The 26,670-nt window shown below is 34.2% G+C and overlaps 1 protein-coding gene and 1 non-coding gene across 5 annotated transcripts in view; both read left to right on the forward strand.

The window, feature by feature from the left end:
* The window catches only part of Sema1a (semaphorin 1a), a 152,435-nt gene that overhangs the window by 565 nt on the left and 125,200 nt on the right, over positions 1-26,670 (forward strand). The window lies entirely within an intron of this gene.
* On the forward strand, positions 510-581 carry TRNAW-CCA (transfer RNA tryptophan (anticodon CCA)). The gene has a single exon. It is a non-coding gene; the product is annotated as a tRNA-Trp (tRNA).

A 26,670-nucleotide genomic window follows, 5' to 3' on the forward strand; every position in this document is an offset into this window, starting at 1 on the left:
TTATTTAGTAAACTTCTTTGTCTGTGATATGAAAATGCAGACAAAGGCAATAATATCTTCGTCAACTTTTATTTCGATTAACTCTGGAAGTTTCTAGTGGGATTGGATCTGGAAAAACTTTCCTGTAATAAAAGATTTCGATTGTTTACATCAAGTCAAAACAATTTTTATTTATCTTATCTCGCTTGAATTGAAACGAACTTCTGTGGCTCCTAGATAATCAATTAATCTCAATTCAAGACAAAATTCATCGAGAAACGAGCCATTAATTTTATTGGTTATTATTACGATTTGATTACAATAATTGTGTTTTGATTTGATCCAATTTATTACAATTCCCAGTAATCTAATGACTGGGTAATTGATTAGTTTCCTGAAATGAATAAAAGTCACGTTTATTGGATTAAAAAAACATTTAAGTTTGATAATTACTTAAAAAAATTGCAATTGTGCCAACTCTCAGACACGACTGTATTATTTATGTAACAAATTGGTCTTGCAGCTTTCGAGACTCCGTGGCGCAACGGTAGCGCGTCTGACTCCAGATCAGAAGGTTGCGTGTTCAAATCACGTCGGGGTCAAAAGTCTTTTTTGGTCGGGAGACATTTCTTTTTGCGTGGGGGCTGTTTTGGCTTGGAGTTTTGTACACTTAAACAGTATATCGGGTGTTCCAAATACGTTTTTATAGCTGCTTTGTTAATGGCAAGGTTGAGTGTTTAAATTTCACGTTTGGCCAAGTTGTAATTCTGCGAAACAGAAAGTCACCTAGTTCTAGGAAACAGAAGTTAACTGATTAGCGTTTTGGAGTCTTCTATTATTCTAGAAAATTGCATGATATAGTTCAATTTTGTGACAAGTAATTCTAGATTATCCAAAGTATATAAAGAAATGAAGTGGAGCCTTCTAATTCTAATTCTGATAATTTTGGAGCTAAAGGTCATCTAATTCTAAAAAAGAGGATTTCATCAATAATTCCTTGGTTTAGAATGACTTTTTTAATTATGTAGAAGCGTGATTGATTGATTACACTTGTTCCTCTGAAAAATCAAGGATTTTCTAATTCTAAAATCTAATTCTAAGAGAAAGGACTCGCCTGGTTCTAGAATGTGGCAAGTCTTCATACTTTTAGAACGATTTGTTACTTTTAAAGTAGATCTAAAATATTCATAGTTTATTTATGAATTCTATAAACATTTTCAATATTTATTGATGTTGGAAGCAAGTTATCTAACCCTAAGAAAAAGGTCGTCAATTTGTTTACTTACTAGACTAATTCTAGGAATTTAATTTTTACATTTTTAAGAGGAAATTTCTAGATTATGCGCATTCTATTACTGAAACCTTCTTGGTCTAGGAAACAATTTAATTAGTTAGTCCTCTAGAATCAGAAGTTAATTTTACTACTTTTTGAAATTTTATTGAGCGATCAAAAATAAATTTATTCTCAGTTACCTTTGGAATTCTATAGCATGGCTTAATTTTGACAGCTGTCAATTTTGATATTATTAGATCTTATTTTTTCTTGCAGAGATTTTTTTGTAGGCGAATCTAAAATGCGGGTCTGGGACTAATCGTTCAGCAGAACCCCAGGGGTTATTACTTCTCAAAAATCGCATGCCCTTGACTTCCATTAGTTTCCCAATGATTTCCTTGTGATTTCGTTTAACATCTTCTTATTTCTTTGTGATTTCGTCTAACTTCTCCTGCTTTTCTTGTGATTTTGTCCAATCTCTCCTTATTTTCGTGTAATTTCGTTTACCTTACCCTGATTTTCTTGTGATTTCGTCGAACCTCTTCATATTTTCTTGTGATTTTGTTCAACCTTCTCTTAGTTTTTTGTGATTTTGTCTAACTTCTCCTGATTTTCTTGAGATTTCGTCTAACCTCCTCTTATTTTCTTGTGATTTTGTCCAATTTCTCTTTATTTTTTTGTAATTTTGTTTACCTTCCGCTGATTTCCTTATGGTTTCGTCAACCTCTTTTGTGATTTTGTTCAACCTTCCTAGTTTCTTACGATTTCGTCTAACTTTTCCTGACTTTTATGTGATTGGTCTGATTTCTCTATATTTTCTATTGATTGCCCCTGATAGATTTACCCTCATTTTCTAGTCATTTTTTATTGATTTTCCTGATTTCCTAACGATTCTAAGACTGATACACCGATTTTCCAGAGAGGTTAATTCCTCGGCAAAACCTGCAATTCCTGCGGAATGTTAAACTTTTTTCAGTTGCTTGTGGAGCCACCTATTATTCAAAATTGACATGAATCCATTACAGGTATCTAACTTATCCTTTTCAAATCGTGCTGATTTCTAAAACTAACTTTTTGTAAATTGGTAAATTCTTTGCCGGAAAAATGACGTATAGATGAGAACTGTGTTGGAATTTAAAAAACAATCTCAAATTTCTTGACAAAAATAAAAGTCTGTTCAATCAAAGACATGACTTGAACTTTCGAAGCCAACTGAGGATGAGTTTTTCCAATCACACGATATCAATCTGTCTTCTAATTTTCCCCATTTTTTTCTGTTGCTTCCTCCTGTTGGTTCCTCGTCTCCCCCGCCGCCACGACTTTTGTCCTCAAATTCATTTTTCAAGACGTCCGCCGAGCATATCGTATAAATCCACAACCGCAAAGTTCCTCCACTTCTAGAGCAAAGTGGAATAATTTATAGGTCGCTTTAAAAATATACATGTGACATTTTCGAATTTATTTTGACGTTTGTGCTTTACCACCGCACGTAGCAACGACATAAGTCAACTTGTTATAAGCGTGGCGCGGGTCCTCGTGCCGTGTCCTACTGTGACTTCTTTTTTATTTTGATATTATAAATCTTTATGTAGAATTTATAGTTTTGTTAGTAGTGGAATTTCTAATTGGTATTGTTCAGTTTAAAACCATTGGAGAAGTTTCAGGACACGATGTTGAGAGTTTTATCGTCGTCGAGAAGTTTGTTTAAATTGGCTAGTGGAAGGTCGAGTTTGCATCCAGGTCATGTAGTTGCTAGTTGCAGTGTTGTTACGTCCTGTTGAGGTACAACTTGCAAAAAAATGTAATAACTAGTTGACGAGAAACAAAGCCTTGCATGCTTTTGCTTTTTTCCGTCTAGAATTTATGATTATTTCAATGTGGCGGCTTAAATTTAGATAGTTGGAGAGCTTAACATGCACGAAGGCCATTCGGCTGCAGTCAAGCGCTTTCTGAAGGGAAATACAAAATAAATAAATGTAATATATTCCTTACATCTTGGGTCAGGTGGTATCGTGACTTACATGAATATGAATTGTAAGTCGGCTTCAGTTTTCTTGCTGATTTGCATATGTTTGTCGCGTTTTTCTTCTTCTTCAAGAGTTGCAATTTAGTCGACGCAGACATTTTCAGTCGAGTCTTATCTTATTAATTTCGATCCGGGCAGGTCCTAATCCATCAAAGCTTTGGGACGAATATAACTCGAGTTCGTTTTCATAGGTGCGCAGGAAAGTAAGAAATTAAAGGTTTGATTCTTTGCTCGATACGGTATGACATAATCAAAATTTATTGCTAGCGTGATGACGCCGAGTGAAATAATAAATTTTAGTGTGGTACGGAATATAGTGTTCCCGTAACTTCTGGGCTAAATCACACCTTCAGAACCGGTTGCACCTGCACGTTTCCTGCAACAGTTGGTTCCAACATTCATTTGCATTTAATAGCATGGACTATTGGTTTTGCTTGCAATTTCAATTGGAAGCAGTAAAAAAGTACTGTTGTTTTCCAACTTTTATTCCTATCACTTAAGAGATTTTATTCGATTGTACCATAAAGCTACAGTGTTGCCGATAAATAATTTCAGTTCCTGCATGAAATTTATGCGGGCACCATGTGCCTCCTCGGTGGTAATTAAAAAGATTCGCGGTTAAAAAATCGCCGTGATCATGTTCGAATTAAACGTTTTCTCTGTAGATGCTCTGTAATTTTGCTAATCCTATTAAAAGTATCATATAACCCGGGTAGGCCTCTTGGCGTATTGATCCGCACCCCACTTCTGCCACCCTTCATCGTCGACAGTGTTCGGTCCTCCTCGGTTGGCCACACTGGTGAACGGCCTGTTACAGTTATTTTATAGCTCTTTACGTGTTTTGGTTACCTTGAGGATTCAAGTGCAATCTTTCTTTTATGTCGACATACTTCCAGATGTTGTACAACAGTTTTTCCAAAATTGCTACATCCACTTTATAGTTGGATTTATGGTGAAACCGTATAAACCAACTTGAATCTTTGTGTGTAGTTAGATTAGTTGAGTTGCAAACAAGTTATGTATTAGTGGCGTCACCGGCGTCGCGGCGCGCCTGAATTATGACGGAATATGCATTCAACAAGGAATCCTCGCACAAACTATTCTTATTACTTTCACAAACACGGACCAGCGCAATCACTTGCAAAGTTCCAAACCCAATAAGGAATGGTCCGTGTTTTTTATCGAATGCTGCCATGCGAAATGCAATTTATCGAAGACGGAAGAAACAACGGTTATCGATCAACGGAAACAATCACCTAAGGCGAGACATAAACTTTCCATTATTTCCTGCACTAAAACGTCTTGTATAAAAATGAACAATTTTTCAAAGCGACGAAACTATCAGTATAAGATATCGTATTAATCATACCCCTCTACGGTTTTTGCAGCGACGCGTTCAATGCACTCATTTGAAACGATAAAAAACACGACTGCTACTCCTGGAAAATGATAAATGATTTCAATCATTACGACCAGATACCGACGCATTTTGATGGATGATGTATGCATATCGATGTTCCGTGTACGCTGAAATCTTCCTTCTACTAATCAATATTCAGGGCTCTATTCTGCATAAATAAGACACATGTACGACGCCGGAGACGCACCGAAATGCGCACTATTTTTGTAGGGGGCAGGTAGCCCGAATTAGAACACGAAATGGCAGGACCAAGACCCCAAATTTCTGTGTCTTGGCGGTGGAAAGATCTCTTAGTTTTATGGTAAATTTTATGGGATTTGGAAGGACTCTCCATTTCCGCGTTGAAAGGGATGAAATCTACGAGAAATGGATATACTTTATGACGTTGAGGCCTGGAGCTCAAATTAAAATTGGTTAGATCGAAATAGTGCGGAGGGCGCATCCACCATTTTTACGGGGCACATTAATTTTTGTTAATTTTTTTTGTTATTTAGATGTCGATTTTCTTTTTCGTATTGTAGTTCTACTTCGACGTTTTGTCTAAAACACAGTTTTTTAAAATTTTCGGTTTGAAAACAGGCACAATTTTTCACCACTTTTGGGGTTTTACTATGTGCGATCTGTTTATTAACTGTGCGAAATTCAATTCAAAATTTTTTAGAATTTTTAGTTTGAAATCAGACTAAAAATTTACACTTCTATCTATAAAATTCGGTAACTTTTTCAGGTTTTGTTCTGAAACGGTATAATTTGTGTGTTTTGGTGCTTGCGATCTATTTATCATCTGTACTAAATTCTAAAATTTTGGAGCCGGAAATACAATTTTAAGAAATTTTTATTTTCAAAATTTTTTTCCACTTTTTATTAAATTTCGTAACTTTGCGAGAACTTTTAACCCTGACACGATACAATTTTAAGGGTTTACTACATTCGAGTTGGTTATCAACTGTGCCAAATTCCAACATTGTATGTATAGCCAGAAATAAAATTTTTAGAAATTTTTCTTTTGAAAACAGACTAAAAATTGACACTTGCCAGTTTTTGTCCGGAAACGCCAATATTTGGAGGTTTTGATATTTGCGATTTGTTTATGAACTGTACGAAAGTCTAAAATTTTAAAACCGGAAACACAATTTTTAGAAATTTTTATTTTGAAATCAAACTAAAAATTTACAATTCCGTCTATTAAATTCCGTAATGATTCAAGTTTGTATTCTGAAACGGTAAAATTTGGGGGTTTTGTTACTTGCGCTTTATTTATAATAATAAACTGTACTAAATTCTAAAATTTTGGAACCGGAAATACAATTTTTAGAAATTTTTATTTTGAAAACGAAATTGAAATTGAAATTTTTCACCACTTTTTATTAAATTTTGTAACTTTGCTAGTTTTTACTCTAAAACGATAAAATTTTGAGGTTTACTACATTCGAGTTGTTTATCAGCTGTGCCAAGTTCCAGCATTTTAGAGCCAGAAATAGAATTAAAAAAAAAATTATTTTGAAAACACACTAAAAATTATTGACAACACTGTCTTTTAAATTTTGTAATTTTCCCAGTTTTTGTCCAGAAACGGCAAACTTTGGTGGTTTTACTTCTTTTGATTTGTTTATAAGCTGTGCGAAGTTCTAAAGTTTTAGAATCGGAAATTCATTTTTTAGAAATTTTTATTTTCGAAATCAGACTAAAAATTTACACTTGTGTCTATTAAGTTCCGTAATTTTCTCAGTTTTTGTCCTAAAACGGTAAAATGTGTTTTTTTTTTATTTGCTATCTTATTTATCAACTGTGCTAAATTCTAAAATTTTAGAGTCAGAAATAGAATTTTTAGAAATTTGTATTTTGATAACTGACTAAAAATTGACACCATCGTCTATTAAATTTCGTAACTTTGCCAGTTTTTGTCCGGAAAGAGCAAAATTTGGACTATTTACTACATTCGATCTGTTTATCAGGTGTGCCAAATTCTAAAATTTTAGAACTGGAAACACAATTTTTAGAAATTTTTATTTTGAAAACAGATCAATTTTTTTAATCTTAGAACCAATCTATGAAAATCCGAAGGCTTCAGACGCTTCTAAAAATAATTAAAGAATGTGAAAATTCCGTGTTTTTCCCTTAGATTAGAATCTTTAAAATGTGACAGAATTATTAATAACTAGGTACATTTATTACTCAATTTCGAAGCAAATTTTTAGCGTGTTTGGTTGAAAATCTCGCATGCAAATAATTACTTTTGTTTCTCCAGATATCTGACGGCTACTTTTTTAGGAAATTGGCTTATTGTGACATGAGCATATACATCATAAAGATGACATTATTAGAATAAATTGATATGCGGAGAATGTTAAGCTTGCATCCTTCCTTGTCTTATAAATGTCAGTTTTGACATTAATTGCGGTTATGGAAATGTTGACTAAGCTGAGATGTGATTTGGGTCATCATTGCATGAGCGAAATTAATTAGAATTTTTCGCTCGATTCCGGTAATTCCAAGTCAAAACATGAATCATGCAGGCAATCACTTAAATGGTGTCGGGTGACAAACGGCCTCGGGGACGTTAGAAAAGTATTTGCAGCATTTTCAGTTCATTTAGTCGCTCTGTAAAAATTTTCATTGATAAATATGATGCGATCGGGAACAAATCTTTCCCATATCTTATTTCCAGGAGTCCTTTGTGGCCCGGCTAGTAGTAATCAGAACAAAAGTCAAACGATTTATCAAGAAAAGTCCGGTGATATTTCTTCTTTTTCTCGTTTCATTATGGAAAGGATTCAAACTTTGGCGATTTGTTAGGTTGCACCTAATCAATACTCGCGCCGCTGAAAAACACCTTGTTAATAAAACGACCGGTCCCAATTAAAATATTCATAAAGTCTACGGTAATAGCTGTCAGAACAAAGTTTCAAGAAATCGTGGCGAAGAAACTATTAAATTAATGACTTCCAGTGTCTTGACATCGCGGATAGAAACGTTAAATTCGCGCTTACAAAGAAAAATCCGAGCCATAAAATGGGGACATCTACATGAGTTATTCCAGGTGCGGGTATTGAACTTGATCCCGACACGTGAGAACTGCTGTTTACCTTCACTAATGGAGCTCCTTGTGGCACTCGGGCTTTGAAATGTCTTCCTAGTGAAGTACGGATAGGGTGAAACACGTAAATGCTCTTCCAGGGTATTATGTAGTGTAGAATAAGTAAGATCTCATTTTCTAACCACGTATGAATCATGTCTTCTCAAGACGGAAACGGATATAAATCAAATAAATACCCCCGGCAACCGAAACCCTATTTTGATACAGATCCGTACACAATCTCGGTCATGCCATCTTTCAAATATTGACGGATGGCGACCTTATTATCCACCTGCCTTACCTGCATAGTTTGCTGCAGATATAACAACCCCCCACGGGGGTACAAGCCATACTGAAATTCCACTGTACAATTGCGTTTGCCGGTTTTTAAATGCACGCCATAAATATTTACAATTTTTAAACAGAACGCGGGATTTTCCAATTTTCGAAATAATCCTGGTCAGTCGTATCGTTTTAAACTCCATTGCCATTAATTTGTTTGGCGCGTCCTCCGGGCTATAATAGCCTTAATATCGAGTTTCTTTACAAACTTATTAAGTCGGCAAATATCTCCCAAGTTTTTTCTCTAGTGTTGGCAAAGATTCTATTTATCTTGTCTCGCAACTTCTTAAATTTAGCGGCCGTCAACTGCGTGGAAACATTAAATCGCCAATCTATCATGTGCTAGATATGGGGGTTTACCCACGACTCTTACATCTTGAAAAAAATTATAAAGAGGGATTCAGCATCCAGACGGGGGCAAACGTCAGACAACGTGACCTCGAAGCCCCAAGTTTCCCCGCTAATACCCACGTATCAAGTTAAGGAGCACAGTAAAGTGTCCTAACGACCGGAAACACAATTAATTAAAATCCCAAGTTCATGTGGTTGCAAACTTCCTTGGCAAACTTATCGTTGAAAAGATTCACTTCCATCATACAGTGCGTTGCATACTGATAGACGCACCCTCATTTTTTAATATTTCTTATTTTTTTATGGCAAAATTTGGTGCTTTAGTTCTGTCACCAGATACCAAAAAATTTAACTTAAATTGAACGTTAATTGCTATTTAACTAACAAGTTGGTTAATGAAAGCAATTAATAATTGAACGTATTGAGTCCAGTTAATAAGCGAGATTATTAATCGTCGTAATTATTAACCATAGAGTTTGTTACAAAACTTTTCCGATGATCGAATATTGAAAAATTCACAAAAAAGAGAAAATTCGTACAAAGGTGGTTATGCAACTAAATATACAAAAACTAATGTGTGTATGATAGATGTGCCCAATGTGTTCGCAGTGGTCAAATTTGCTTGTAATTAAAAACGATGTCTATCAAACTTAGAGTCTCGATGTGAAGTCTAAAAGTGATCGTTTTGATTTGGTATTAGTAAACAAACTGATCCAGGGCCTTCAGAACCGCGTTTTCAGGTCTTTATTGAATTTATTGAATTGCGTGTGTAATTAGTTGCCTGTAATAAACACATTAAATTAAATCATTCATTAATAAATAGCTCACTTTAATGCATGATTTCAGCCCACAAAGCATGCATTAATAGTACCTAAAAACAAACGATCGCCGGAAAAAATATAAATTGGTGTACGTAGATTATAACTAAGGCAAAGACAGAATTCGATTTTCAGTTGTTGCAAAATAATAGACGCACCTAATAATTTGATACTTTCAGTGTATTGGTTGATTGTATTATAGATTATGGGTCATAGAAATCAATTTAATGAATTTGAAAAAGGACGAATTATTGAACTAAACAGAGCTGATAACTCGGCGCGTCATATAGGAAGACTAGTTGGTAAATCGGACCATGTGATAAGAAATTTTCTACAAGATCAAGAAAATTATGGAAAGGGAAAGTCAACAGGACGAAAAAGAAAATTGTCTAGACGCACTGAAGCACTAGTGCTGCGAAATGCTTCAAATTCTTTCAAAAGTGCGAATCAAATTTGTCGACAGCTGGATTTGGAAGTCGATAAAACTACAGTTTGGCGAATAATTAAAAGAAACCCCTATATTTGTCGCCAGAAAATGTTTCGCGGGCCTCCCTTAAGTTGTAATGACAAACTTAGAAGGTTCAATTTTGCAAGACACAATATGGCAAGTCAATGAAACCTGGTATGCCTAAATTTACATCTAAAATCAATTCATAAAATAATTAGATTTAAAACTCTGATTATGAAAAGTGATTTTTTTTGTATTACAGGTTAAATTCAGTGACGAAAAAAAATTTTTGATGGATCAAATGATATTAAGTATTACTGGCATGATCTAAGAGAAGAAAAACTATATTTTAGCAAACGAATTTTTAGACGTGGATCATTACTGGTTTGGGGGCAATTTTTTTACAGGGTAGACTGGAGTTGGCATTACCTAGCGAAGAATACCAACATGTTCTTAATTTAATTGATACTATTTTGGACAGAGCATCGCCAAAATTTGCTGACTTTTCAACAAGATAACGCTCCAATTCATACAAGTACCAGCACACTAAATTGGGTAAATAATCACCACACTACAATGAACTGTCCGCCACGTTCGCCTGATTTGAATCCCATCGAGAATGTTTGGGGAATTATTGTAAGAACGGTTTATGCCAATAATGAGCAGTATTAATAGACACAAGATTTAAAACGCGCTATAATTGCAGTTTGGGACCACAAAATGTTCTGATAAATCTATATAATTCTATGGAAAACATAATTTTTATGTTAATTAAAAAGCAGGGTGGTTATACCTACTGGTTTTTAAAATTGTTGAATTTGTTTATTAAATTTTAGTAGAAGCACTTAGTTCTCAGTGCCATCCTGAAAATCGATTTTTGACTGTTATTCAATGTAAAATGCACTTATCTTTAGTACTACAATTACTAGGGAAAAATCAAAATCCCAAATATCCGGATGTAAATTTTAAAATAAGAAAAATGATGGGGTGCGTCTATCATTTTTCAACGGACTGTATCAAATTTGAAACATGAACCTGTCGAAAAAAGTGCAGTTTTTAATTTCCAGTATTTTATCGATCGAAAAGTGGTGGATGCGCCGGTTGAATTTGACCTGTAATTTTGCTTTAATATATTTTTTTCCAGGTAAGTTAAAAAGTGTAACGTTACATATTTATGAGCCGGAATTCATTACTTCCGCAAGTACTAGTAAGTGGGAGTAAAGTAAACGTGTTTGATGTTGTGCTTCGATACGAAGACTGCAAGTTTTAACGGGGCGATTCAGTTTTTGTTGGAATATGATTTATTACCTCGATTCGTTTTGGCGGAGGATGGCTGTTGTAGCGAACTCCGACACAATCGACGAACCATTACGCTCATTAATAATTTGCACACCCTTTCAGTCTTGCGCTATTACGCTAATTAAATTAGTTATTCCACGTCGTCCTAACAGAGTTTGCTCATTTCTGAATAGACGTTGTTGATATTACTTCAAAGCAAACAGTTTTGTTACGTATGGATCGTTCAGTCGTTCCAATCAATCGCATTATTAATAACTAAGCAGGGTGTCTTTCGAGCTGTTTTCTGCGTCGGTTTTAATTTACACCGACAAAGCCTAATTTTGTTTGTCTTTGACGGCAGTGCGCAGAATACTAACAACGCATCTATGTCCGTTTCTAGCTTGATTTACATTTTGAATGTATGCTGTGCGATTACACAAATCTGATGAAATATTGTTTTCCGTGAACGCGTACTTTTTCATTTGAGACGCTCGTCGAATCTGAGATTTCTCTGTTTGCAGATGCATCTGTTTGCTTTGACAGCGTTTTATTTCATCCCTTAAATAACTTACAGGACGGCAATTACACGATTTTTGGTGCCCGGTGAAGATTTACGGCGCCCTTTTTTTCGACCGCATACTGCTTAAACTCGAGCGATTATGCGGGTGCATCTTATTATTTAGATTTATGCATACGCAAGTCTGTGATGTTGTCTAAAGATGAATTATGCGGGTTGTTAAGTCTAGGATCCACTAATGTCTGTTAAAATGAGGGTTTATTTGCTTCAACTAAGACCAGATAGAAAATTTAAATATGAAATGTGGCGGTATTTACATATAAAATGCTCTGACGATACGTACCATCTGCCCACCTGTTCATGTCGGGAAGGTTTTAATGGGACTATTTTATACGGTTTTGTTAGTGGGAAACGTCACTGAGTTTGTGACAATGCTTGTTCAAATATGAATGCAGAACGGGCGGAAATCGTAATTGATTTATTCCTGTTGGAGGAAAATACAACTTGGAGCTGCAGTTGGGTTATTGATCTCTGATGTGGCTTATTAAGAATTGTTGACGAGGTTATTGGAGGCGGATATTCGGGAAAGTGGAATTAGCGCTCGGGTTCTGATGATTCGTGGAAAATATAAAAATACAAAATTTAGAACTAGAAAATTAACAAAAATACAGATAAACTGACATGTAAACTAGAGTTTATGGAATTCTATGGAGCTGCAGCTGATCTAGAATCGTCCTAAATTCTCGAGACTTAAACGTATTAAAATTGTCACAGTTAGTGAAATTGTGGAATTTTGTAATTTTTAGAGTAGGTATTTTTTTTGGATCTGCAGCTGATTTGGAAGCGTCCTAAATTTCCGAAACTCGTAGAATTTTCAATTTTTTAAAAATTATCACATTTATCAGAATCTTTATCTAGCGCGGTAGTTTCTAGAATGAAAATATTCCAGTTTTATTTTCCAAATTAAAATTTGTTTAGAAAATCGCCTAATTTCCCAAATTTCGTAAATTATACAGAAAAGTGAAGCTTACTTAGTTCTTCTGTGACGCTTTTATAATTAACTATTTAATATTTTTGAGAAGGTGAAGATAAGAGTTTGAATAAAGTGCAAATTTCAAAATTACCTTCAGTGTTCAAAGATGCATATTTTTTGCAGGGCCGCATTTTTCTCTTAAATTCAAGCTACCACTTTTAGGCACTTTTATAGATGTGTTTTTCCGTGTGCTATTCAAAAATATCTGGTTTTAATTTGATGAAGAATTGCCGAGTTAAGATTTTTTCTGAAAATTGTGAAATTACACCATTACGTTTTGAGATATAAAGATAAAATTTGACACGTTTGATAACCAAACTATGCTTTGTTTTCTTGATTTGACTGGAAATAAATTCTGAGGATTTACTATTGGCCAGAAATTGTTTTTTTTTAATGGAGTATCATGTATTTTTAATACGACCCTGCAAAATGGGGTACTTCTCACACCTAAAATATGTTTAAAAAAATGCAACTTCTAATAAATGTGACTCACTCTGTATACTTTCTGTAGCCTTCAAAATTATTGGAGTTTGAACGTCAATAATACAAATTTCTGAATTTAGAAATTTTGTGAATCAGATGAAGATTTAAAAAAATGGAATTGATAAACTGAACATATAGTTCAAAAAAGAAATATTAGCCACATATTCTCGGAATCTGTACATCTTGACCCTTTTCATGAACGGCTTTGGATTTTGCATTATATTTTTGAAATACTTCTGGGATTGTTAATTCAATGTTTCATTTTAGTTTTTAATTTTTTTAATGATTTTAACCAAAAGAGTGTATAATAAGTTATGTTTGGTATAAATTTAGCAGCGCAAGAATAGAACTTAAAAATAGACTAATTGTGGCCAACAATGTTGGAGTTTTAAATACCGATCGGTATCAGTAGATCGAGAAATTTCCTGAGAAAGCTTTTTATAATGCAAATTTCTTTGAGAAGTTATGTGCAAAATGCAGTTGTGCGTGTCTCTGGTAATTAAGCACAACCTTAATAACACGGCTCCAACCGTCTTTTTGCCTTTTTCTTAGCTACTGTAGTCGAGATTTGAAATTCAGTGACGCAAGCGAGGCATAAACGATGCAACTTATTATTTTAACCTTTCGTTCTTCTCATGACCCCAATGAGACGGCGCTAAATTCGAACAGAATCTTCGTCAAATGTTGCAACTCAATCATTTTCTAATTGAACAATTTAGATATTTATTTAGTAAATTCAACGCTTTTGTGCTTTAATTTAAAACTGTAGTGCCTCGCCGAATGAGGAAATGGTGTTTCATTAGCTGCATTCGTTTAATAATGGAAAATGTAATGGATTTTTCAGCTTTCAAAATACGTGATGCAATAGTTAATTAAATAAATCGTACCTAGAGGGGGATTTTTGTTAGAATAAAGTGAGACACGGAAAATGTAAAATCTTTTCCAAATATTTGCGAAATTGATTCTAATTCTTCTCCATCTATCATCGTCAGTTCTGTTAATAGTATCGTTTGCTTCCCACCACAAAGTTTGCTTGTTGGCTTTGTGGCCTACGCAGGCGGCTGAAATTTATGGCAATCACAAACACTCGCAAGTGTGGGAGCCGCTTTCCATAAATATAAAAAATCAAACGTTGCTTCATTTCAAATGAGGAAACTTTCTCAAAGTCAATGAATTAATAATGGGCACAAACACACGTGGTACGTCTGCGAACCCGAGGACCAGGTGCCGCCAAATGGTCGATCGTCACGACAGAACGCGTGTCATCATCAACTAAGTCATAGCTAATATGCAGCACAGAAGCGGAACGAACCATTCGTGCTCATTTGACACACCTGGGAAAAAATGTTGGGAGATTAAATGAAAACCGCGAACGTTTGAAATTACTGGGAATTGGATACGTTTCAGTGGGGTGATGTGTTTTTGGTGGTGAAAACTAAAAATAAAACGACATGTTTGTCTTGTAAAGTTTGGGGAATTGTGGTTTTAACTGCATTTTCGTGTAGTATTGTATAGGCTATAAATTTCCTCAGCGGTAATGTTCCATATTTAAACGCGATAAAAGATGTTGGCGAAGCGATTAATTAGATAGATATTTTCATATGAGAGAGACGGCGACGGAAGTGTACATAAATAATCGTAGATAACAGAACTGTGGTGCATAGAGGTAATTAATTGCGAGGGTTGAAGGGTTAAGTATCTTGTTTTCTAGACGAGCCCTGCCTTTATAGGTTAATAGACGAATGATTTTGCATGTCGGGTTATCAAGTTCATTTAAGAATGTAAGAACTCCTGAAATCTGGAAAGGAAAGAGATTCTGAAAGATGATAGGTGGAAAACTGAAGGACATCCACGAGTTTATCTTGAGAATCATTTAAAAATTTAAGAATTTTGATAATTTTAGGGCTACATTTGTGAAATTTGAGGAAGTTACTATATTTGAGTTGTGTATTGACTCTACCAAATTGCAAAATTGTAGAGCCAAAGACACATAAGTCGAAGCAAAAAGTTCCACTAAAATTCGTAGTTTAGGTAATTTCAGTGCTGTAGCGATGAAATTTGAAGAAGTTACAATTTTTATGTTGGTTATTGACTCGATCAAATTGGAAAATTAGACCTAGAGCAAAAGACATAAATTTTAGAAATTTTCAGTTTGAAGAATAAGCAAAAATTTCCGCTATCCTTCACTAAAATTTGTAATTTTGGAAATTGTAGCGTACAACAATGAAATTTTGATAATTTACTATTTTTGAGTCATGTATTAAATTTACGAAAGTGCAAAATTGTAGAGAAAACGACAGAAGTTTTAGAAATTTTCAGTTAAAAGCTAAAGCAAGAATTTCCGCCACCTTCTACTAAAATTCGTAATTTTGGAAATTTTAGTGCTACTGCTATGAAATTTTGGAAATTTACTATTTTCGCGTAATATGTTAACTCTTCGAAAGTGCAAAATTGTACATCAAAAGTCAGAAGTTTTAGAAATTTTTTGTTTGAAGAGGAAACAAAAATTTTCTGCATCCTCCACAAAAAGACGTAATTTTTAGTGTTACAGCTATGAAATTTTGGAAATTTACCATTTTCAAATCGTGTATTGATTTTACGAAATTGGAAAACTGGAGCAAATAAAACAAATTTTAGAAATTTTCAATTTGAAGAGGAAACACAAATTTCTGGCATCCTCCACTAAAATTCATAATTTTGGAAATTGTAGCGCTACAGCTATGAAATTTTGGGAATTTACTATTTTAGAGTTACGTATTAACTCCACGAAAGTGCAAAATAAGGTTATTATTTTTAAGTCGTGTATTGACTCTACCAAATTGCAAAATTGTGGAGGGAAAGACAATAATTTTAGAAAATTTAGAAAGTTTAGAAAATATGGGGGTTGCGAAAGAATCGTTCCTTTGACGGATCACTCGGTATTCCGGTGACGGCCGCTCATTATTGAAGCTGTGTTTAGGATTGCCGTTATTTGTACAGTGGTATGCGTTTATTATATTGCAGCGGTGAACAAACGCTGTTTGAAGCCGATATTAACACGACACCAAACCAAATTAGAATTTCGAGGGAGTCGTTCGGTGTCGCACAAAATAATAATCATCCCACCATAAATTGACCAAAACACGTAGGAATTTGAGGTAAACCCTGACGATATTAGAAATTTTTAATCAAGCTGCCAGACGCAATAACATGAAATTCCAAAACGAAAACAATATGCAACAAACACTGAGGATATAATAATTTTTCTTCCCGAGGCGTTGTTATAATAGTTTCGAGGTGAAAAATTAATTTAGCGGGATTGGATCCCACGCACCACGTCAAAATCATATTTACACTCTATCAAAACGCGACCCGGTGGTAGCAGACGGTTCACGATCTCGGCCTGCCCACGGGGAAATAACATGATGTCCTGCAGAAACCTTGAAATAAGCTCTTGGGGGAGCGCTGCGGCATCTATTATAATTGACAACACGCAAGCATTGTTGGAAGTGTGAAATTATACCCACTCACTAGCTATTTTCTTGAGGAAAATTTTTCTTCGGGGGTGTCTGTTTTATTCGCTTTTTTTTTCAGTATCATAATGTCACCGCCGGTTATAACTACAACCAACGACTGTAATTTCGTTGAAATTGTGCTGACATTAACCGAAAACAGCATGACACACAAAACTTGGAAAAACGACGCACAAAACGAAAACTAATTAGGCTAACACAATATTCAACCATCAAAATAAAATGTTACACAATCAGCGTGTAGTGGAAGTGGGTGATTCAATTATACGTTAATTTCATTCCGGCCTGACTCACTTTTACAAACTAATTGTGCCGAAGATTTTCGACCTGTGACAATGCGAATGGAAAAACATAATTCGGGTTCATTTTAGGCCGCACTAAACGTAAAGCTTTTATTGATTACGTCGTCAAAGCTGTCATGAAACTTTGACGGGCAAATTGTAAGCTCTACTATTATTTAATTTGGTCAGTATTTGGGAACTACTCTGCAACTTTTAATGGAGATTTAATGGGCATGAAGAAGTGCTTTTTTTATTGTGATTGGGATTGATCTAAACGAAGAATAATTTTGCTTTCTCAAACACCAGCCAGGCAACATTCAATACATCCACAGCCATGATTGTCCAGGGAAATTAGATCGAAAATGACTGAACAAATTATTTAAGTTTTGAACCTTGGCAGAAAAAATTACCAAAGGCAACAGGAATTGAAAAACGATCTCTCATCTACGTGAAAAAATTGGGGTAAACTCCCCAAAAATTGTTTTCCTCTGAAGACTGAAAACTGAAAACCTCATATTTGAAGTTGAATGATTTTGACTTTATAATCCATTTTGTTCTGTCAGGTCAGGACTCAAATTTGTAATAAAATACGAGTACATCATGTATATCTACATTTTATTTTCTCAATTTTATTTAAGTCTTTTTTTTAAATCTTTCTTATAAATACATCATTAAAGACAAGTTCTTGCCAAGATATTTATGAAATTTAAAAACAAACTTAAGCTAATAAGGTCGCGACATCCGTTTTCCTAGAATTGTTATTCAACTTTACACCACAAAAATATTGCCTAGAGGTCCAAAATTATAAATAGTACTTTTCAAAAATCTAAAAAATGTTAAACAGTTCCAAGGTCCTCGAGATTTACCATTATCGTTCGCAAAAAGTTTACACGCATATTTAGATTTTTGGAGCAACCAAGCGAACAAAATGAATTTTTTAAATAGGATGAGCTTTTACGATTTTTTGACATTCTTTATGTTTGATTTCCAATGAAGTTAATAAAATTATAACAAAAAATCAAACTTTTTAATAGCACTTTTTTCATATTTAACATTCAATTTTCTTAAAAACTACGATAGATCGATTTATAATTTTAGAGCATTGCTTTTAGGGTTTTTGAAGAGTATTTCTGTAAAGAATTTAATTAAAATAAAATAATATATCAGCATAACGGTTGTTTCGGCCTCAAAATTTATTAGTTAGGTATTTACGGTTCAACTAAGTTATTTTAGATATTACCTACAGGAGGGCTAGTTAAAATGCGAGGCTTGTCGAGCATATTCCTAGAACATACTGTAGCAATAATTTTATCGATCGATCGTTTTAGGAATTAGTGATTTCTTAATGCGGCTTTAATAAATTTTAATAAAGAATGAAGGACTTCCCACCTCGGGTTGTAATCTACTAATTAATGTATGGCAAAAAAAATGATTATTGACAATCCCAAAGGCCAAAATCTATGTGGAAACACATATGATAAAAACTGAGATTCCATTTTTTATAATGATGTATTACACAGTAAAAAATGAAAACAACAGATTTATGAGTTGTACCTACATTAATTTCATTTTAAAAGCGAAATAGCTGGTTTCTAAAAATTTTCTGGAAAATTAATTTTTCTGAGATATTTTGGCAAAATCTACGGTTTTATAATTCGTGACATTGTATGTTAAGAAAATCTAAAAAAAACAAATATGAACGAGGTGTAGTTATTCAGAATAGTATATTATAATACAAGTTTATAAGCAAGCCTTTAAAACACGCACGACGAGTTTAAGAGCACGACGCGTCAGCGGAGTGCTTTTAACGTCGTAAGTGTTTTAAAGGCGCTTATAAACGAGTGTTATACGCTATTTTTTATTATACCTACCTATCCATTTACAATCCTTAAGGAGCATTGAAAAATTGTGAATTTACCCAATAAAATTATCGAAGGTTGTTTGCGAATCGTTTTTGTAGAGACGGTTAGCAAGTAATTGTTTATTTACGTTGTTAAGCACATTTTTTCACGTTTGTAAAAATCCGTTCAGAAAATGAGTGAAGATATTAAAAGGCTAGCAGAACATGCAGAACTGCGATTAATTCTATCCGAAGCTGAGAAGTATACTGGTGGTGGCATCGATGAGTTGAAACGTCAGGTGAGATGGAAATCCTCGAGTGTGGCTAGTAGCTATATTGAAGAATCCACTTTAAACAAAATAGTTGTTTCCAAACGCATTGCTGGTGTTCTGAACACATCGGTTGCTAAATCAACTTCATCAAGAGCTATGGACGTCCAACAGAAGAATGAAAATGAAAAAGCTTCTACTAGTTATGAATTAGAAGCAACAAACAACAGTAACCAGCTTCAAGCGGCCGGCTTTGAAATTTCAAACAATAGTAATTGTAATTTTCATGTTTATATTATAAATAAAAATTGGTCCTGACATTTCACTATTTCTTGTTACCTAGACGACTTTAAAGCTTTAGTGTTTTAAAGAGCCCTTTTTGCACGCTTTTGCGTGTTTTAATTTAGAATTATGATGCAGGTATAATAAAAAAACTATTTTTTAAAATAAATCTTAGTTCTGACCTGATGGAATAAAATAGATTGCAGATTCGGAATCATGAGACAATTCTAGTTTAGGAATGATTTTTCACTTTTCAGTGCGGTTTTTCTAAAATTTGTTGACTAGTGAATACAAGGCCCCCAACTTCCGCCGCATTTGCGCGAGTTGCATTTGCTGTACGCAAAAAATTAATACAGCATTTTTGTTAGGAAATTTAATTTTAAACATTTTTATTAGTTTTATTTTTTCTGTAAAATAATTGATTCGGTAGATAAATGAGGAAAACATTTCAGCTCTCACGTTAGGTCAGAGAACTTTTTTTTTGTTTAATTTTTGATGCTTTAAGGATGCTTTCTGCCTAGTTTCAAAACTTTAATAATTTGTTAGGATTTGAAACCTAATCTGCCTGAACTGTGAAGAGTTTTTATGATTCTAATTGTAAGATCCGTTAAACTAACATTTTGCGGTGTTCGACAGAAATTGCTATTCTGCAGCGATTGACCGAAACAAATTGCGGTAAATTATCTGACCATGGTTTATTAACCCAAAATTGTCACTTACCAGTCAACCGTGTAATTTGCTAATCCGTCTAATTTTGAGATTGCTTAAATTTTTCCTTCCAATTTTTCAGGTCTTGGTTTTTAGATTCTTCGATATGACTAAAAGGTCGAAATGTTTTCAAAGTGGAGGAATTAAAACCTGCCGCATAACACGCTTGTTTATTACTGTCGTGTTACCTTTCAGACAACTCTTTGAAATGATCGCAGGATCAGATTTGCAAATTCCCGAACGTTGCGAGCTTCCGAATAATTTGAAACTAAAGCTCAACATATTTCACCTGCATTATCGTCGTTAAACAAGCATATTAAGGTATCCCGAGTGTAATATATATGTCGTAAAGCAAGAAGTTTAGAAAATACGAAATTCTGCTCTGAACGGTGTCGCACTTTCTCTGGAATTTCTTACTAGAGGAAACTCCAGTTTAGTACAATGGAATGTCTTAAAATTTTTCGCATTCCTGGCTCTAAGAAACGATTTTCGTACAGCGTGTCTAACGAGCTCAGTTGCAAAGTTTATTCTTCTATTGTCGAGGTCATAATTATGTCGCAAATTTTCGTTTGTTTAATCGGATTGGACATGACTGGAGAAATGATTGGACACACCTAAGCTGTTTCCACCCCCATCAGGCCATCGGAGATTGAATTTCAAAATAAATTGACACGATGTCATGACTCAGGCTTTCAACTGACTTGCAGTTTTTTATCAGACAATGGGGGTTGGGGGGTTGGGGATGATAGACCGCGGAATTTCCGGGGGGTGCATGTAACATTAAAATGTATAACGCAGCTCGTCATCAAGTCCGAGCTAAGTCTGTTTTATTGAAAAGCGGCCACGCATCGAATGAAAATTATGCATAGAATCCTTATAAGAAAATATAAATTGCAGAAGCAGACAGGAGTGGACTATTTCGGTATACATTACTGCAGGGTATAATAAACGACCGGTACGAGACCACGCTTCCGACCACTTTTATTAAAATTCGCGTCCACTGCGAACATCAGGAGAGTGCTGATGTGACAACGGCTGCTCGTAAAAACCAAACTCCATCTTATGGAAGAACACATACTGCAAATTTTAAACTCACAATTCAAGAAAGAAATTAAGTTTACGGGAAGCGCGGATTCATTACTTGGGGTGCCTTCTATTAATCAAGCGGATAATTATTTCTGCCGGAGGAAACTACCCCAGATGTCTTTCCCAATAATTGCCGATTTCTGCTTTGATGAATTTTGACCGCTGAGAGCCGATCGATACCGATACGAGCATCTTTTCTGTATTTTTCTTTCATGTAGCTTGTTATTTTTAAAGTTGCCGTTCTCTGTTTTTATTAAAAATTTATCCGGGATTTTTACAGGAAAATTACACTGGACATTTGCGGTTATGCGGTTTTAAACTTGCGGAACTACATTTATTTTCCACGTTCTACGCGAAAATGACGATCGCTCTGATATCCATGTTAAACCTCAATGCAAACAGAGCGGTTATTCATTACTGCAGTGATGCTATTTCCAGGATTAACTTACAGGTCTTTTCATGGAAATTCGTTCAAATTATCTGGATTTAATACATGGAAATAAATGAAAAGCTAGCCTCTGTGTAGTAGGCTTTACATTATTTTCAAATGTCATTGCATTCATGCTTAACCTCAAACTGTCACACAAAGAGACACTGCTACCAACACAATTCTAAAGCCGTCTTTATTACGACGGAATCATGAACGTAAATTTAATTTAACTTTAATGTAATTTCACGATTTCACTAACTAATAACAAAGTAATGACCATTAGTTCGATGGTTAATCTAAATTATGGGAAAGTTAAATTAAATCTGCATGGACAATATGTTGTTTAAAGATTAACGAGCTTGCGGGATCTAGTTGGTTACAATAGTGGAGGCGCTTAAATATTAAAGTTTTCAATATTTTCTATCCAACACATGCATATAAAACTATCATAATTGCACTTACTTTAGACAAGTAAAGTGATAAATATCTCACTAGTAAGTTAGAACTCCAACTCACTATACAGTTTTAAGAATAACTTACTCTCAAATTAATTGAAGCTCTTGGCGTATAGAATTTTTGAAGTTTTTCGAAAGATCTCAATGCTCGACAGTTTAAAATAAATTTCTAACTTTTGGTGAAAGCTTTGATTATATGATGCGGTGCTATTTTCTTGCAACTGTATTATGTAGGAAGGTAGAATCGAGAAAATTTCCAAAAATATACAAAATAACAAGCAAGTTACGAATTTTTGAATTTATTAAAAAATTCCATATTGGGCATTTTCAGAAAAATTCTAATTTTGCCTGAAAGCTTCTATATCGTTTTCTAAAATGCTATTTGCCTATTTGATCAATTTGATCAATGTAAAGGCATAATCGAGAATTTTTTCAAGTATCAAACGAGTGAAGAAAGATACGAATTTTTGAAGTGGCTTGAAAGATTTCAATGCTCGATATTTTGAAATAAATTTCTAACTTTTGCTAAAAGCTCTCATTCTGTAATGTAGTGTTATTTTCTTGCAACTGTTAGTTGTAGGAAGGCATAAATGAAGAAGTTTCCTAAAATCTACAAAATTGAGCAAGGCACGAATTTTGGATTTTATTGAAATGAATCCAAATCGAACCTTGCTAGAAAAATTCTAATTTTGTCTAAAAGCTTTTATTTCTATATCCGGTGCCATTTTTTCATTAATTTGATCGATTGAAAACCAGAAACAAGGAATTTTCCAAATATCAAGCGAGTGAAGAAATATACGAATTTTTAAACTTGTTTGAAACACCCAAAGCTCAATAGTTTGCAAAAAAAGATTAATTTTTACAATTGCACTCACTTCAAACAAGTAAATAACTCACTAGTAAGTTAGAAGTCTAACTGACTAGAAGGTAAGGTATAAAAATAACACACTCTCAAATTACTTGAAGCCTGTGGCGTAATAATTAATTAATCAAAACTCATTTTTATTGAAATTTAATACAGTACTACAATTAAATAACAATTAACATTTTATCAAAATAAAATTTAAAGTGGTTTATGAAATGGTGAATGTAGAGAATTTTTATATCTTTTGTCAATCACGCCAAAGCTTTTTTAATGGAATCAGTTTTTGGAATTCATTTAGAAATTTAAATTATTCTCACTTTTAGACGATATTTGTAGATGTGTTGGATAAAATTTTATATGGAACTGATGTGTTACAACTCACTTAAGAAATTGCTCGAGACTAAACTTTTTCTTGCGTCACTTATTAAATACATAACTCACTAGTTCCACAAATAACTATTATTTAATTGTAATGTCGGTCAAAACTTCTGCGATGGTTTGTTTCGCAGCCAAAGCAAATGGAAATTCATTGGATCGCAATTGAATGTTAATAGTTACACGTTTAGAGATCGAAATAAAATTGAGAAAATTTCTCGAACTTTTGGAATTGTTGTGCCCCGCAGCCGGGGATCAATCTTCATGCCGAACAGCAGGAAATAATTTTGACACAAACAAAATTTATCACAAGCCAGGAAACGTGTATAATAAATTCGAACTTTTCCCAGAAATCGCGAATTTAAATCCCAACGATCTCTGATTTTGACAGCTTAATTTCAGTTTGTTGTTTCTGTGTCGAAGTTAAAAAATCTTATTCTGGGTTACCGCCAACATTAACGTCAGCCTAGAATATTGCTGTAGCCGTCTTCATAAAAACGTAAACAGCAATGTAAGACACATGATGAAAGAAGAGGGCAAAGTAGTCGGTTTTGTTTTTACGATACCTTTGCGGCTTTGCTTTACGTCTGTAGGTTCATATATTTGGTCAAATTCCGTGGACATATCGTTATATGCACGTTCCCTATTGGTAATTCTCGTTATTTTTGCGGCAGTGATAGTTTCCCGTTCGCAGATTTACGGCTTTTTCTCGAAGCCCTCGGAGCTTGTTAAATCACCCACGTTGTTATTTCTTCTCTATAAAAGCGGCTTTGCGGTTTCACCGGTGATGTGTATAAATTATGCTTATTAATTTTTAATAATTGTTGGGGAAAAATGGGAACAAAGACGTCGCATTTATTTCCAGTATAAGCCGGGAAATTATAGCTTCGATCTTCGCAAACCGTAAAAGAAATTTTTATAATTCATGCCATTATTGCGGATGTATTATTTTCTGATCGGACAAAGAACCATCGTAATTAATAAGATCAGTTATTTACGTGCTCAATTTGATTTTACACGCACATAAATCACGATCAAATTAATATGTTTGAAGTAATATCATACTCGCCGGTAGCATAAGAAAGTGGCAAGTTTTTTTTGGTCCAACCCCCTAATGGGGGTAATTACTTTACTGGTATAAATATTGCGTGTATTATACGTATTAAACGTCACTGTACTGACACATTGTTTTCTTACACTTTTATATTTCTTCGGTCACGCTACTGGGTTCTATTATCGTGCTTGTAGAACGGCCATAATTCACTTTATTTAATTTATCAGTTGCAGTTGAAGATTTAATTTCGGAATATTTCTCGTTGTCAATAAGAGATTAGAATTTACATGGAAACGTCAAGACAAGAGGAAGCGAAATAAATGAACCTTCACGTCGAGTCGCAATATGCTTACTCAAGCACTAACGACACAAAAAACAATCCAAAGAAATATCTTATTGCTGTGTCATTAGTTGGCGATCTTGGACAACCGTTCCCTTGCTGTTAAAACATGATTTCCTGTGATTGTGTTTACGACATACTTTTTGTTGTTCTTGTTAACTGGGAGCAATTTGTAACAAACTCGATTTGTTAACTTATAACAGTCATCGGACAAAAAGTTAAAGTTTGTCATATGTGACATGATAACAAATTATTGTTCGAACGCAATTCAGCCAAGTCATTAATAAATTCCATTGCAATTGTCCAAACAACGAACGCATCTGACTAAACAACGCTAATTGATAGAGTTTCCACATTCAACTACACCGGTATTGAGCGCAAAAACTCCCTTTGCAAGGAAGTTATCAATATTTATAGCATTCGTTCAAAACGGGCCAACCGGGACCAATCCGGGGACAATTCGCCGAAGAGAGAGGACGCTATCCTTGCTTTGGGATTCCGGGACGCACGCAGAAATGGTTCGATTTTAACCACAAACTTGCGAAATATTACGCGAGAAACCGATTCGGGGACAAAACTTTATACACTAAATTGTGCTAAATGACCAAGACGGCCCTCGATGATTTTTGGAGGGACTTTTAACTGTTGAGGCGCTCATTATTTAGTCTTGTAGCAAACGAGGCTTACAACGGTTTATGTGTGTTTATAGGATGCCGGAGTGGGTGTTTACCTTAAGCTTTTGCATTGAGAAAACGCGCAGTTTTGGTGTAAACAAGCAACTATAAATAAAACCGGCCGACAGAAGGCATTTTTAACTTTATTTAGTCAAGTTTCGCTGTATTTTGCTTGCGAGGAGCAGTCGGATAAGTTGAACGGGAAACTTGATAATCTCTTGGAAGTTGGGGGGCGCCTGAAAAGTGAAACGTCCAAAATCCTAAATTTAGAGCACCAGAACCGGAAAACAACAATGAAAAATGCCGAATTTGAGATATGAGATAAAGACACTATGAATCTCAAAAAACGTTAAAATACGAAAATTTGGAAACGCCAAATTTCTATTTTTTTTTACTGTAATTGGATTTAACGTATAATCGTAAATTAAAGCCTTAGTCTTGAATTAAAAACTTAATCTGGGTTTCTGGCATCGGGCTTTAATGCTGGAAATATTTTGTCAAATGTAATTTGTTTATTAAAAGTTTCTATATCGTTTTCTGCTTCCAGTTGTTTATCAATTTGAATGATTTAAAGGCGAAAACGAGGAATTTCTGAATTTGTTGGAAACATTCTAAATCGGATATTTCCAGACAAAAATTAACTTTATCTAAAATCTTCTAAATCATTATCTGATGCTATTTGCTCATTAATTTTTCAAATATTAAACGAGTGAAGGAAAAAACGAATTTTTTAAATTGTTTTTTTTTTCTAACTTTTGCTAAAAGCTTTCATTGTGTAATGCGCTGCTATTTAGTTGGAACTGTAATTTGTAGGAAGGCCGAAACGACAAATTTTTCAAAATTTTTCAAAATTAAGCAAGTTTCGAATTTTTTAATTGATTGAATTCCATTCCGTATCGGACATTCTTATAAAAATTCTAATTTTGCTTGAAAGCTTTTTTGTGTTTTTTAATGCTATTTACTCATGAATTTGATGGATTTAAAGCCAAAAACTAGAAAATTTCCAAATATTAAGCGATTGAAGGCTACGAATTTGTGAAATTGAAACTTTCCAAAGCTCCTACATTTTGCAATAAAATTTTTAATTTTTGCTGAAAGCTTTTATTGTGTGATGCGGTGCTATTTTCTTGCAAATGTATTCTGTAGGAAGGTAGAAACGGGAAATTTTCCAAAAATCTACAAACTAAAGCAATTTTTGAATTTATTGAAAAAATTCCATATCGGACATTTTCAGAAAAATTCTAATTTTGCCCAAAAGCTTTTATATCGTTTTCTGATGCTATTTGCTCATCAATTTGATTAATTTAAAGGCACAAACGAGTAATTTTTCAAGTTTCAAGCGAGTGAAGAAAGATACGAATTTTTGAAGTTGTTTGAAAGATCTCCATGCCTCGACATTTTAAAATAAATTTCTAACTTTTGCTAAAAGCTCTTATTCTGTTGTGTGGTATTAAT

Source organism: Gnatocerus cornutus, chromosome 1 (assembly GCF_029298725.1).
Source record: "Gnatocerus cornutus isolate USDA-ARS CGAHR chromosome 1, icGnaCorn1.1, whole genome shotgun sequence".
Lineage (NCBI taxonomy): Eukaryota > Metazoa > Arthropoda > Insecta > Coleoptera > Tenebrionidae > Gnatocerus > Gnatocerus cornutus.